This window comes from Oncorhynchus mykiss, chromosome 5 (genome assembly GCF_057628025.1).
Source record: "Oncorhynchus mykiss isolate SJ-2025 chromosome 5, ASM5762802v1, whole genome shotgun sequence".
Taxonomy (NCBI): domain Eukaryota; kingdom Metazoa; phylum Chordata; class Actinopteri; order Salmoniformes; family Salmonidae; genus Oncorhynchus; species Oncorhynchus mykiss.
In genome coordinates this window covers 51,040,912-51,057,285 of record NC_143026.1, presented here as the reverse complement: position 1 = coordinate 51,057,285, position 16,374 = coordinate 51,040,912, and the positions used below count along the sequence as shown (strand labels likewise).

At 41.4% G+C, this 16,374-nt stretch overlaps 1 long non-coding RNA gene across 8 annotated transcripts in view; it reads left to right on the top strand.

The window, feature by feature from the left end:
- LOC118964617 (uncharacterized) overlaps positions 1 to 16,374 on the top strand; it is a 52,824-nt gene that overhangs the window by 14,078 nt on the left and 22,372 nt on the right. The gene's annotated exons all lie outside the window — the stretch shown is intronic.

Sequence of the window (16,374 nt, the reverse complement as noted above, 5' to 3'; positions counted from 1 at the left end):
GTCAGAGGATGGCCCTAAGAATTGTCAGACTCCAGCCAACCAAGTCCGACTGTTTTCTCTGCTATTGCTCGGAAAGCGGTACCGATGCACCAAGTCTGGAACCAACAGGATAGAGCCCTTCACGGGCACACATTTTAAGCTTGAGCCCTACCCATGCCCGCAACAATCAGGCCCAACATCCGAAATCAGAAATTACTTTCTCCGTTAGTAAATCCATACTCTCTCGCTCTGTCACTCGCTCCCTCTCTGCTCCCTCCTGGCTTGCTCTGCTCATGCGGCTCTGAGACTGAGTATCCATAGTTTCGCTAGGGCTGCTCTGCTCAATGAAGAGACATGAGAGAGCAGTTACCTGTTAGCTACTTTTCATCAATATAAACTCAGACAAAACTCATTATTTTCTGTGAAATAATCTCTCCTGTCTTGATGAGGTTGAAGCACTTCTGACACCTCGTTATGCTCTTAGTCACATATGACTGTACTGCGCCAGCAGAGCACAAGCAAATGGCTCCGCTTCAAAATGTTAGTGATCAATTTAGTGATACCCGAGACCTGCCTGTACCCTAGTTATTGATAAAAAAAACAGGCCCTACCCGGCCCAAATCCCATGTATAATGTTGGGGTCCATCGGGCTTGGGTCGGTTAGCAGAACTCTACAACAGGACCCTGAACAGCTTCTACCTCCAAGCCATAAGACTGCTAAGTAGTTCAGATAGCTATTTGGTTCTTTGTTATCCCCCCTTTTCACTAACTATTTTGACTCATCACATACACTGCTTTACTGCTTATTATCTATCCTATTGCCTAGTCCTTTTACACAGTTTATATGCATATCTACCTCAATTACCTCATACACATCATGCACATTGACTCGGTACTAGTACCGTTTTGTATATAGCCAAGTTATCGTAACTCATTGTGTATTTATTTATTGTGTTATTATCTTTCTATTATTCTAACATTTTTCTCTGCATTGTTGGGAAGGGCCCATAAGTAAGCATTTCTACACGTGTTGTTTACGAAGCATATGACAAATACGATTTGATTTGTGCGTTCTGAATGTGTGTCTTTTTGCAAGTGTGTGTTTGTGTGTCTTCTGAATGTGTTTTTGTGTGTACGGGCGTGCGTGACAGGCACTGAGCCATACAAGGCCAGATGAGGAACCCTCCGTTCTGTCTCTCCCAGCACCTGCCTCATCCCTGACTCCTCAACTCCTCCTTTATCTCCCTCTCTCATCTCACTTTCTTTCCCTCTCATCTCTCTATCCCTGATTCCGAGTTAAAAGTCCAGAGTTAATCTGGCCTTCACGTGTTAATTAAGAGGTGAAATGCTTTTTTGCTCCAGCCATCAATTGGGCTCAACATATCATCCTTTTTTGTGCCTTTTTAAGTCCAGTTTTACCCATTTAAAAAAATATGTATTTGAATCCTAAGATCTGTCACATACAGTACCAGTCAAAATTTTGGACGCCTACTCATTCAAGGGTTTTCTTTATTTTTACTATTTTATACATTATAGAATAATAGTGAAGACATCAATTGTGTATATATTAATTTAACACTTTTCTGGTTACTACATGATTCCATAAGTGTTATTTCATAATTTCGATGTCTTCACTTTTATTCTACAATTGTAGAAAATAGTACAAATAAAGATAAACCCTTGAATGAGTAGGTGTGTCCAAACATTTGACTGGTACTGTGTATCATGTATCGCCATCTTATCTATCTTCTCTCATGCTATGGTAGTTTTATACTGAATAATAAGGGGTCTTGATCCAGTATTTGGTCACAGATTGAACCAAGTTTACTTGGATGTTGAACCTTACCTTTACACAACAAAATGTGGACAAATTCAAGGGGTGTGAATATTTTCTGAAAGCACCGTATGTGGAAGGGTCATTGTCAGGGCAAAAAGACGAAACACACAGAGAACAAACAAATACTGCAATGTGTTGCTGTGTTCCCAAGGCAATGTCTGAGCCACTTAGTCTAAGAGCATTCTGTCTTTCCCTCTCCTGGGCTAAAAGCTACAGTAAATCAAATGCTAGTCTGTAGCGTGGTCAGACTGACTGGGGCTCTAAGATTATAGGTTACGCCAAGATATAAAGAGAATGCCGGAAAGCTGTAATTTCTTCCCTCTCTTCTTCTCTTTGCCTGAGATCTCTCTCTCTCTCTCTCAAAAGGTGGTAGGAAGTTGAAAAGGTTGACGCTCTAGCTTCCAGCTAGCTGTTGTGGTAGCTTAGTTGTTGTAGCCTTCTTCTGTGAAATATTTTTTCCTAGTCCCTACCTACCCACACTCACATTAGTGTTCCCCTTGTCTTATTCACTCACACACATATCCCTCTCTTTCATCCTACCAGTTCAACAAAGGCCTCTTGTTTTAAAGGCAGGTGGCGATTAAAACGCTTAAGGGGAAATAGAGAGTAGCTCCTTGTTTTTTTTTGTTGTTTTTTTTTTACATCAGGAAACCTGTGAGTGTTTCCAAGCAAATAACCCCACTTTGCTTTTCCTCCTATTCATTAGGAAAAAACATTTTGCAACTGAAAACAAAACCAAGTTTATTCAACAAGCTCAGGTGTTGCCTTCTGTCTCAAAGCCTGGTTTCAAAGCCAGGATGTCACCTGACTGTTCTTACAATATGACTCGCTGTGATGCCCCCTTGATTAAGGGCTCAAGCTGACAGCACAGTGCATTTTAGCTCTTTCTGTATCATTTTAGGACTGCAGAACTACCAATAACTGTCCTGCGTTAGCACGAGGACAGCACTTTACATTCCAGCTCGGTAATAACTTGGTAATAAGATGGTAATATCTATGGATTTATTTATTCTTTATTGAAGTACAGTAAAGTATAAAGTAAAACACCCTGGTGTTGTTTTACTTTAGCTAACTAAATAGCAATGTTAGCCAACCTAAAATTGTGTTTTTACACAATACCTTGTCATTACCTCTAGTTCGCTAGCTAATATCACAACAACATTAGCAAAGGCTTGATGAAATGTTCATGGAAATTAGTGTTCTATTTAATAAAAAAAATAAAAAAACATTATAGCTATCTTACTAAGTACTTGTTCACAGAAAGCATTCAAACAGCAGACTGAGGAGACAGGTAGAGAGCGCATGTTCTGTTCGTCTTACGTTCCTGTAGACCAAATCAATCCATCACAGCGCAATTGTCAACCACAAAAGCCAATGCAGACATGAAAAATAACAAAGAGCAACGGAAAGAGAATTTTGGTGAACTTTAAGAGGGGTGAATACAACAAATATAATAATATTGTGCTATTGTATTTCACCAAAATCCCTTTTCGATGCTCTTTGTTATTTTTCATGTCTGTTGCTCTGTGATTATGTCAAATGCGTGCATGCACTGTCCACTCTTTCTCCACAGCAGAAAAGATTATCAATTATATTGACAAGATAGTCGAGTGACCACTCGAACAATAGAAATATACAGTGCGTTCGGAAAGCATTCAGACCCCTTCCCTTTTTATAAATTTTATTCTAAAATGTATTAAATCGTTTTTTCCCCATCATCGATCTACACACAATAACCCATAATGACAAAGCAAAAACAGGTTTTATTTTTTTTTTTGCAAATTTATAAACAATTTAAAACAGTGTTCGACGCTATAAGCTTGGCAGACATGTATTTGGGGAGTATCTCCCATTATTCTCTGCAGATCCTCTCAAACTCTGTCAGGTTGGATGGGGAGTGTCGCTGCACAGTTATTTTCTGGTCTCCTCAGAGATGTTTAAGTCTGATCGGGTTTAAGTCTGGGCCACTCAAGGACATTCAGAGACTTGTCCCGAAGCCACTCCTGCATTGTCTTGGCAGTGTGCTTAGGGTCGTTGTCCTGTTGGAAGGTGAAGCTTCGCCCCAGTCTGAGGTCCTGAGCGCTCTGGAGCAGGTTTTCATCAAGGATCTCTATGTACTTTACTCCATTCATCTTTCCCTCGATCCTGACGAGTCTCCCAGTACTTGCCGCTGAAAAACATCCCCACAGCATGACGCCATGCTTCACCGTAGGGATGGTGCCAGGTTTCCTCCAGATTCTCATGGTCTGAGTCCTTTAGGTGCCTTTTGGCAAGCTCCAAGCGAGCTGTCATGTGACTTTTACTGAGGAGTGGCTTCCGTCTGGAAGGTTCTCCCATCTCCACAGAGTCACCTCCCTGACCAAGGCCCTTCTCCCCCGATTGCTCAGTTTGGCTGGGTAGCCAGCTCTAGGAAGAGTCTTGGTGGTTCCAAACTTCTTCCATTTAAGGTTGCCGGGGACCTTCAATGCTGCAGACATGTTTTGGTACCCTTCCCCAAATCTGTGCCTCGACACAATCCTGTCTCGGAGCTCTACGGGCAATTCCTTCGACCTAATGGCTTGGTTTTTGCTCTGCCATACATTGTCAACTTTGGGACCTTTTATATAGACAGTTTTGTTCCTTTCCAAATCATGTCCAACCAACTGAATTTACCACAGGTGGACTCCAATGAAGTTGTAGAAACATCTCAAGGATGATCAATGGAAGCAGAATGCATCTGAGCATTTTTTTTTGTCTCAAAGCAATTTTGAGTCTCATAGCAAAGAGTCTGATTTACATAAGTATTAAGATATTTTTTATTTAAAGATTTCTAAATCTTCTTCTAGATTTCTGAAACATGTTTTTGCTTTGTAATTATGGGGTATTGAGTGTAGAATAATTTTCGAATAATAAGAAAAAGTGAAGGGGTCTGAGTATTTTCCGAATGCACTGTTTGTCCTCAGCTGGAGGGCTGGCGGGAGGATGCGAGATCAGGTGGAACGTTTTAGCTGAACTCAGCAAAAAAAGATACGTCCCTTTTTCAGGACCCTGTCTTTCAAAGATAAAAATCGTAAAAATCCAAATAACGTCACAGATCTTCATTTAAAAGGGTTTAAACACTGTTTCCCATGCTTGTTCAATGAACCATAAACAATTAATGGACATGCACCTGTGGAGCGGTTGTTAAGATACTAACAGCTTACAGACCATAGGCAATTAATGTCACAGTTATGAAAACTTAGGAGACTAAAAGAGGCCTTTCTACTGACACTGAAAAACACCAAAAGAAAGATGCCCAGGGTCCCTGCTCTTCTGCGTGACCGTGCCTTAGGCATGCTGCAAGGAGGCATGATGACTGCAAATGTGGCAAGGGCAATAATTTGCAATGTCCATACTGTGAGTTGCCTAGGGAGACAGGGAGACCGGACGGACAGCTGATCGTCCTCGCAGTGGCAGACCACGTGTAACAACACCTGCACAGGATCGGTACATCCGAACATCACACCTGCGGGACAGGTACAGGATGGCAACAACAACTGCCCGAGTTACACCAGGAATGCATAATCCCTCCATCAGTGCTCAGACTGTCCGCAATAGGCTGAGAGAGGCTGGACTGAGGGCTTGTAGGCCTGTTGTAAGGCAGGTCCTCACCAGACATCACCAGCAACAACGTAATTTAACCTTTATTCAACTAGGCAAGTCAGTTAAGTACAAAATCTTATTTACAATGACGGCCTAACTTGGACGATGCTTGGCCAATTGTGCGCTGCCCTATGGGACTCCCAATCACGGCCGGTTGTGATACATCCTGGAATCGAACCAGGGTCTGTAGTGGCGTGCCTAGCATTGAGAGGCAGTGCCTTAGACTGCTGCGCCACTCGGGAGCCTTCTTCATTGGCTGATTGCTCCCAATTAAAGGAATCCCCATCTAGTTGACTACTTTAAAATGGTGGAACCCATTAAACAACATAACTACTAATTGTAGTGTAAACACCCACACACACAGTTGAAGTCGGAAGTTAACACACACTTAAGTTGGAGTCATTAACTAGTTTTTCAACCACTCCACAAAATTCTTGTTAACAAACTGTAGTTTTGGCAAGTCAGTTAAGGACATCTACTTTGTGCATGACAAGTAATTTTTCCAACAATTGTTTACAGACAGATTATTTCACTTATAATTCACTGTATCACAATTCCAGTGGGTCAGAAGTTTACATACACTTAGTTGACTGTGCCTTTAAACAGCATGGATAATTCCAGAAAATGATGTCATGGCTTTAGAAGCTTCAGATATGCTAATTGACATCATTTGAGTCATTTGGAGGTGTACCTGTGGATGTATTTAAAGGCCTACCTTCAAACTCAGTGCGTCTTTGCTTGACATCATGGGAAAACCAAAAGAAATCAGCCAAGACCTCAGAAAAAATATTCTGTCTCCTAGAGATGAATGTACTTTGGTGCGAAAAGTGCAAATCAATCCCAGAACAACAGCAAAGGACCTTGTGAAGATGCTGGAGGAAACCGGTACAAAAGTATCTGTCCACAGTAAAATGAGTCCTATATGGACATAACCTGAAAGGCCGCTCAGAAAGGAAGAAGCCGCTGCTCCAAAACCGCCATAAAAAAGCCAGACTAAGGTTTGCAACTGCACATGAGGACAAAGATTGTACTTTTTGGAGAAATGTCCTCTGGTCTGATGAAACAAAAATAGAACTGTTTGGCCATAATGACCATCGTTATGTTTGGAGGAAAAAGTGGGAGGCTTGCAAGCCGAAGAACACCATCCCAACCGTGATGCACATGGGTGGCAACATCATGTTGTGGGGGTGCTTTGCTGCAGGAGCAACTGGCACACTTCACAAAATAGATGGCATCATGAGGAAGGGCAATCATGTGGATATATTGAAGCAACTTCTCAAGACATCAGTCAGGAAGTTAAAGCTTGGTTGCATCTTCCAGATGGACAATGACTCCAGGCAAAATGGCTTAAGGACAACAAAGTCAAGGTTTTGGAATGGCCATCGCAAAGCCCAGACCTCAAACCCATAGAAAATTTGTGGGTAGATCTGAAAAAGCGGGTGCGAGCAAGGAGGCCTAGAATCCTGACTCTGTTACACCATCTCTGTCTGCAGGAATGGGCCAAAATCACCCAATTTATTGTGGGAAGCTTGTGGAAGGCTACCCAAAGCATTTTACCAAAATTAAACTATTTAAAGGCAATGCTACCAAATACTAATGTGTATGTAGAGTGTATGTAAACTTCTGACCCCCTTGGAATGTGATGAAAGAAATAAAAGCTGAAATAAATCATTATCTCTACTATTATTCTGACATTTCACATTCTTAAAATAAAGTGGTGACCCTAACTGACCAAATAACAGGGAATTTCTACTCAGATTAAATGTCAGGAATTGTGAAAAACTGAGTTTAAATGTTGTTGGCTCAGGTGTATGTAAACTTCCGACTTCAACTGTGTGTCTATCGCTCTCACTCACTCACACACATACATACACACACTCACACTCACACACACTCACACAGTCTGAGCTGGTGTTGCTTATTTCCTTGTTTTTTCAATTTTTGTTCCATATTCAATTTTTTATGGAATATCTACATAGGCGTACAGAGGCCCATTATCAGCAACCATCACTCCTGTGTTCCAATGGCACGTTGTGTTAGCTAATCCAAGTTTATTATTTTAAAAGGCTAATAGATCATTAGAAAACCCTTTTGCAGTTATGTTAGCACAGCTGAAAACTGTTGTGCTGAGTAAAGAATAAACTATCAAAATAGAGAGTCGCACACTCCATATATAAACTCCCAGTAGTTGATTTGGTATTAACCAATGTTTCGGCAGCACTGTGCTGCCTTCTTCAGGGTAATGTCATGAATACTTGAACCAGATTATGTAGACATACAGTGCAACCAATGACAATGGTGAGGGGTGTGTCAAAATGATTAAGTAAATTACAATGAATTAGTAAAACTGTTAAAGAATAGTGTATGGCATATTAAATATATTAGGCGTTTTTTATCATATAGAAACATAATTGAATATTGTGCATAATATTAGCATCAACATATATTATTGTTTAATTCAATTTCACATATTTAATTGTTTTGTATTTCATTTCGTATTTGTTACATGTAATCCTTTGCTTCATACCTAATGCATAATAAGCAACATCAACAGGGGGAACATATTAGGTTTACTCTAATAAGCTGTAGAAAGAATATATCAATTTATAAGACTTGTTCATAAAAGAAAGATTTGTTCATAAAGGTCTGAGATCAAAGTCAATATTCAGACCACTAGGGTTCAATGTTTTTAGATAGGATATCCAGTAAGCCTCCCTTTTGTAGAAGTAGGATCTCAATGTTACCTCCTCTCCTTGGTAGATCAACATGCTCAATGCCTGTGTATTTGAGGGAGGAGATTGGATGGTTAGCTTCAACAAAGTGGGCTGCTACTGGATAGTCGATGTTCTTACACCTGATTGAGCTGAGGTGTTTAGCTATGCGTTGTTTTAAGTGTCTTTTCGTTTGTCCTACATAGGCTTTTCCACATGAACCATATCAAAATGGCCAGAAACAAAGAACTTTCATCTGAAACTCATCAGTTTATTCTTGTTCTGAGAAATGAAAGCCATTCCATGCGAGAAATTGCCACGAAACTGAAGATCTCGTACAACGCTGTGTAATACTCTCTTCACAGAACAGCGCAAACTGGCTCTAACCAGAATAGAAAGAGGAGTGGGAGGTCCCAGTGCACAACTGAGCAAGAGGACAAGTACAGTAGTGTCTAGTTTGAGAAACAGACGCCTCACAAGTCCTCAACTGGTAGCTTCATTAAATAGTACCCGCAAAAAACCTGTCTCAATGTCAACAGTGAAGATGCGACTCCGGGATGCTGGCCCTCTAGGCAGAGTTCCTCTGTGGAGTGTCTGTGTTCTTTTGCCCATCTTAATCTTTTATTTTTATTGGCCAGTCTGAGACCTGGCTTTTTCTTTGCAACTCTGCCTAGAAGGCCAGCATCTTCACTGTTGATGTTGAGACTGGTGTTTTCCCAGGTACTATTTAATGAAGCTGCCAGTTGAGGTCTTGTGAGGCTTGTATTGAATCATGTAGTAACCAAAAAATCTATTTTATATTTGCCGTTCTTCAAAGTAGCCACCCTTTGCCTTGATGACAGCTTTGCACACTCTTGGCATTCTCTCAATGCATTTCAATTAACATGTGTGCCTTCTTAAAAGTTCATTTGTGGAATTTCTTTCATTCTTAATGCGTTTGAGCTAATCAGTTGTGTTGTGACAAGGTGGGGGGGTTATACAGAGTATAGCCCTATTTGGTAAAAGACAAAGTCCATATTAGTGCAAGAACAGCTCAAATAAGTAAAGAGAAACAACAGTCTTTTCTTCAAGTGTAGTTGCAAAAACCATCAAGTGCTATGAGGAAATTGGCTCTCATGAGGACCGCCACAGGAAAGGAAGACCCAGAGTTACCTTTGCTGCAGATAAGTTCATTAGAGTTAACTGCACCTCAGATTGCAACCCAAATAAATGCTTCACAGGGTTCAAGTAACAGACACATCTCAACATCAACTGTTCAGAGGAGACTGCATGAATCAGGCCTTCATGGTCGAGTTGCTGCAAAGAAACTACTAAATGACACCAATAAGAAGAAGAGACTTGCTTGGGCCAAGAAACATGAGCAATGGGCATTAGACCGGTGGAAATCCGTCCTTTGGTCTGATGAGTCCAAATTGAGAAATTTTGGTTCCAACCACAGTCTTCGTGAGACGCACATTAGGTGAACAGATGATCTCTATATATGTGGTTCCCACCGTGAAGCATGGAGGAGGTGGTGTGGGGGTGCTTTGCTGGTGGCACTGTCTGTGATTTATTTCGAATTCAAGGCACACTTAAACAGCATGGCTACCACAGCATTCTTCAGCGATACACCATCCCATCTGGTTTGCGCTTAGTGGGACTATCAATGTATTTTTTTCAACAGGACAATTTTTTTTTTTAGGTCAGTCTCACAGAAAAGGGTCTGAATACGGTATTTCTGTTTACATTTTTCTGAATAAATGTAAAAACATTTCTGCTTTATCATTATGGGGTATTATGTGAAGATTGAGGATTTATTTTTCTTTTATCAATGTTAGAATAAGACTGATGTAGAAAAAGTGAAGGGGTCTGAATACTTTCCAAATGCAACTGATTATTGAAAGTATATCCATTTGTAAAATGCTTTTTTAGAGGGCGGTACAACTTTAGCCTGTGTAATGAAAGCAATAATGAATATTGTCATTTAGAAGAGAGCATTTCCATTCACAAACTGCTTTTTAGAGCAGTACATTGAACATAAATAAACGCAACATCTAACAATTTCAAAGAAGTTACTGAGTTATACCGTTCATGTAAGGAAATCTGTCATTGAAATAAATTCATCTGGCCCTAATCTATGGATTTCACATGTCTGGGAATGCATCGGTTGGTCACAGATACCATTTTTTAAAAGTAGGGGCGGTGAATGTGCTCAATGAGTGATGTGTCTGGTGAGTATGCAGGCCATGGAAGAACTGGGACATTTATAACTTCCAGGTATTGTGTACAGATCCTTGCGACTTGCCTTGGTTGAATGGCACGTCATTGGGCCTCAGGATCTCGTCACGGTATCTCTGTGCATTCAAATTGCCATCGATAAATTGCAATTGTGTTCATTGTCTGCAGCTTATGCCTGCCCATACCATAATCCCACTGCCACCATCAGCAAACCCGCTCGCCCACACAACACCATATACTCTGTCTGCCATCTGTCCGGTACAGTTGAAACTGTGATTCATCTGGGAAGAGCACACTTCTCCAGCGTGCCCATGGCCATCGAAGGTGAGCATTTGCCCACTGATGTTGGTTATGCCGCTTAATTGCAGTCAGGTCAAGACCCTGGTGAGGATGACGAGCATGCAGATGAGCTTCCCTGAGACGTTTTCTGATAGTTTGTGCAGAAATTCTTTGGTTGTGCAAACAGTTTCATCAGATATCCAGGTGGCTGGTCTCCGATGATTCCTCAGGTGAAGAAGCCTGATGTGAAGGTCCTGGGCTGGCATGGTTACACATGGTCCGCAGTTGTGAGGCCGGTTGGACGTACTACCAAATTCTCTAAAACAATGTTGGAAGCAGTTTATGATAGAGACAACTTGAGACATCTGTGGCATTGTTGTGTGACAACTGCACATTTTAGAATGCCCTTTTACTGTCCCCAGCACGAGGTGCACATGTGTAATGATTGTGCTGTCTAATCAGTGTCTTGATATACCACACCTGTAAGGTGGATGGTTTATCTTGACAAAGGAGAAATGCTCACTAACAGAGATGTAAACAAATTTGTGCACCAAATTTATGAGTAATACGTTTTTTGTGTGCATTGAAAATATCTGGGACCGTTTGTTTCAGCTCATGAAACATGGGACAAACACTTTACATGTTGCGTTCATATTTTTGTTCAGTGTATAATAGACTACGAAATATGCTCCCCAAAGTCTCTTTTGACCCTTGTTTACAATTAGCACCTTTTTGTGAGACCGTTTATATATTTTTCATAGAAGCAGTACTCCATATTTTCTCTTTTGGCTCATGAACTTCCTCAGCTTTCAAAGAGCTACAGTGCTTGGAGTTGACATTGTATGGTGGCTCAACCTCTTCATTGAAATGTCCCAATAATCTCTCCTTTCTCCCGAATTATGCACTTATTCCCCCCCCTCGGCTTTGAAAGGAAATTACAGATATATGGAACTCTTTCCAGCCAATGCCTATACCAATTTAATAATTTTACATTTATGGGGAGATTTGAACAAGTGCACAGTTCAGGAGGAATGAGAGATTATTGGGACTGAGTTTAGTTGTGAGATTTTAGTTATGAGGTTTTGCGTATCAGCTGGTAAATCAAAGGAAGGCGTTAAGGTCTCCATAATGCTAATAATTAATTAATTAGGGGTCATTAGCCATGCTGCCTAGAATAAACAGCCTTTGTTAGCATCGGCGCTAACCTCTGACAGAAACAGATGAATACCTCAGGGTTGGAGGTTTTTGAACATTTTGGTGCCGAGGAGGGAGGGGAACTTTTCTCTCTTATGCTCTCCTTGGTTTCCTTTTCTGCTCCTTCTCTTCACTCTTAGAACAAAAAGTGCTACTTAGGACCATAAAGGGTTCTTATGCTGTCCCTGAAGGTATTGGTTATTGATTCCAACTTCTAAAGGGCTTTTGGGGGTTATTCATTGAGGGGAAGGGTTCTACCTTGAACCAAAAAAGGTTATCATACAGGGACAGCCGAAGAACCCTTTATCGTTTGTTTCCCCCAGAGTCTTTTTCGGGCACTGTTTAGCGCAACGGAATGTCACCGTACTTTAGCAAAGCATCTAAACTATTTGTTTAGAAACAAAACATTCTGAGCGAGGTGGGCAGATGATCAAAGGGTTTTGGCAGAGAGGCATTGCTACGGGTTTTCTCAAGTCTGACTACCTCTGTACACTGAGCCGTTGAACTCCAGCAGAGGTTCTGTCTTAACGTTGTCGTCAATGGGTAAAGTTTACAAGACTTGTTGTTTAGGAGACAGTCTTATACAGTGCAATTTAAATGGATAATTAGTGCATGCAAAGCTGCATCAATAAGCATGCATAAGAACAGATTTCTTACTATAATTGAGTTTTTCCTTGCCATATGAATCGACCAGGGAAAACTCTTTGTACTATTTTAGGCATAAATATATATATTGCAAAGCCCTAAAATTCTCCCATGGCTGATGTTTTGTTTGAGGATTGCTGTGGGGCTAGTTTTAGTTTAGATGTGTTGGAAGTAGAAAGGCCCTACCAGAGGATGGAGACAATTAGGAATTGTGAGAGGGAGGGGGGATTGTTTGGATGACTGCTCTGGGTGGTCTACAGCTAGAGAGACTGGTTGTTTTACTACATACGCTACGGTAAAACCATGTCTCTACTGGTTGTTTTACTACATACGCTACGGTAAAACCATGTCTCTACTGGTTGTTCTACTGCACACGCTACGGTAACACCATGTCTCTACTGGTTGCTTTACTGCAGACGCTGTGGTAAAACCATGCATAGACATTTCTATACACACTTTACGGTAAAACCATGCAGAGGGGTTATGGTATGGGGAGGCAACGAATACAATTGCATTTTATCGATGGCAATTTGAATGCACAGCAATACAGTGATGATCATGAGGCCCATTTTTTTAAAGGTATCTGTGACCAATAGATGTATGTAATCCCAGTCGTGTGAAATCCATAGATTAGGGTCTAATACATGTATTTCAGTTGACTGATTTCCTCATATGAACTGTAACTCAGGAAAATCTTAGAAAATAAAATAGATATTTCTTTATTCTATTTTCAATACATTTGCAAACATTTCTAAAAACATGTTTTCACTTTGTAATTATGGGGTATTGTTTGTAGATGGGTGAGATAGAGTTGTCTCATCCATTTTGAATTTAGCCTGTACCACAACAAAATGTGGGATAAGTCAAGGGGTGTGAATGCATTCTGAAGGCACTGTATATTACACGGTTTACTTCTGGTGGACATGTATAAAAGGTGCATTTCTTTGAATGTCCCCCCCCCCCATTTTTATTTGTGTGAATTCCCTCGTTTAGTCACCAGAGAGCAGCTCTTTTATTGTGCGTAGTTGTTTGAGAGGGCATAAACGTGTGGGTGGTCCCCATGTTTCTACTGTAGTGAGCAGCACATATATCTGCTAATGAAGGGATACATTGGCGAGTCGTGCCATATCTGTCCTAATGAAGAATGCCCTACTTGGTTTTAGCAAGAGAGAGAGAGGTTAAGTCACCGGAATAAAGGCCTCATTTTTCTTCCCGCTCTCAGCCACAGCAGCACTGCCAACTGCATCCCAGTAATATTTAACATCAAAGCGAGGTATTAACAATTGAGGTCAATCATTGTTCCTTCTCTGTGAATGTAGATCCATTTAAATAGTTAAGGTGCTGTATTTCACCATCAAATCCATATTTAGCACATCACTTTTGGAATGGACATTTTTAGTCCTTCCGTTTGTACATTTTTATTTTAAAAAACGATTGAAAGAGGTTCTGCTAATTTATTCCACCACGTCTATTTTGGATATGGCATAGTTATACAATAGCTGTTCTTTACCCTCTATGGTCTACATTAAGGAGGAAAGACATTCTACAGTTAGTATTATAACCAGCATATGGGAAATTTAGTACCTGGGGTGCATTAAAAAGTACATCTGGATATTTAACCAGGGGAAAATCTCGGGGGCCACAGGGTTGACCGGTTGGCCTGGCTGGTATTTGCGCTATGGCAGGCAGGGAAGGAAGGGACTGAGGAAGGGACTGAGTGCTCCCAGCTGCAGCTGGGATCTATTCAGCAAGCCTAGAAATTTCATGAATAGAGCTGACACAGTTCCTTATGAATAGAGCTGACACGATTCCCTATTCTACATGACAGACAATCATATCCGTTCTACACAATACATTTCTATCTGAACAGGCTGAAAAGACCCCTGGGTTCTACTGTGGGCCGACTGGCCAGAGGAATCTCAGTATTCATTATGTACAATAATGACAGATATGACTCCTTGCAATGAGACATACCCAATAGTTCGTAAATCATGTTTATTTTTTGGAGGTTCTCTTTGTCTAACTCTAACAACGTTGTGTGTGTGTGTGCGTCTGTTTGTATCTGTCTGTGTGTGTGTGTGACTAGTTAGTTAGTGACACAGTAGTATTATTGAGTTTATATCCTTGTTTCAGGTGCTTATTGCGCAGTAAGTTTTCTTCACAAGAGACAAACATTGGCTCATTCTGTTCAGAACAACCCAGGATATGATGCCATATCTTCTTGTAACTGTACATCAAACATAGTGATCATTAACGTTGTCGCTGAATATGACATGAGTTTTATGATAGGGGAATGTGAAGTGCACATTTTGGACTCACGGGTGTTTGGCTTGCTTGTATGACATTAAATTGGTATTTATTATAATCCTCAACGTCTCATCTTTCAAAAATACATAGAGTCCTCTTAATTTCCAGAATTTCTCTCTCTCACAAAACAAACAATTTGCAAATGTTGCCCAATTATCGGGTGGAATGAGGGAATGAGGGGAACTTCTTGTGGCGTGCGGTGCTGAAGGTCAAGAATGGCTGTCAGTCAAAACACATACGGCGCTGTGAATCGCAGAGCCTGAGCTCTGATGTCATTTAGAACATGCTACTGTACAGCCACTGTGTTCCATTTTAGGCGCTTATCAGTGCCCAAATCTGCAATTTTCCACCCATATACACGTACGAGTATAAAGGGCTACTGTTGCATATTAGTGAATGCAAGTACTTTGCAGTAAGAACTTTGTGTGTGTTGCTCCCCTCATACTGGCCTGTGCATCTTCTCTGTCTGACTAATGAAACCCTAAGACCCTGATGGTCTTTTACACACGCACAGACACACACAGAGAGAGAAGGCAACTGTTACATTTACCCCTATGGAAACATCCCTATTCCACTTACCAACAAGACCAAACTCCGGAGCGCCGGGATCAAGGAATGCCACCCTAGGCCCCCCCGCCCCCCCCATCCCTTCTCCTCTTTCTCCCTCTCCAGGGGTCTCAATATCTGGTTCCCATCTTTGTTTTATGTGCATCAACGTTCGCCAGGTTAATTCACATCTGCAATTGTACTGTCCAATTAGGGAGAGTCTTCATTCTACACCGGCCTAGGCTCCCTTCAACCAGCTTCTAGAATCATGGTACAATTGCATTGCTAATGGTAAATACTAAAATATACTGATAAACTCAGCATCCTTTCACTGTCAACTGCGTTTATTTTCAGAAAACGTAAACTGAACAAGTTCCACAGATATGTGACTAACAGAAATGGAATAATGTGTCCCTGAACAAACGGGAGGGGGGGGGGATTAAAATCCAAATTAACAGTCAGTATCTGGTGTGGCCACCAGCAGCATTAGGTACCACAGGGCATCTCCTCCTCATGGATTGCACTAGATTTGCCAGTTCTTGCTGTGAGATGTTACCCCACTTTTCCACCTGTAAGTTCCCGGACATTTCTGTGGGGAATGGCCCTAGCCCTCATCCTCCGATCCAACAGGTCCCAGACGTGCTCAATGGGTTTGAGATCCGGGCTCTTCGCTGGCAGAACACTGACATTCCTGTCTTGCAGGAAATCACGCACAGAATGAGCAGTATGGCTGGTGGCATTGTCATGCTGGAGGGTCATGTCAGGATGAGCCTGCAGGAAGGGTACCACGTGAGGGTGGAGGATGTCTTCACTGTAACGCACAGCATTGAGATTGCCTGCAATGACAACAAGCTCAGTCCAATGATGCTGTGACACACCGCCCCAGACTATGACGGATCCTCCATCTCCAAACATCCCCCTCCAGAGTACAGGCCTCGGTGTAACGCTCATTCCGTTGACGATAAACGCGAATCCGACCATCACCCTTTGTGAGACAAAACCACGACTCGTCAGTGAAGAGCACTTTTTGCATGTCCT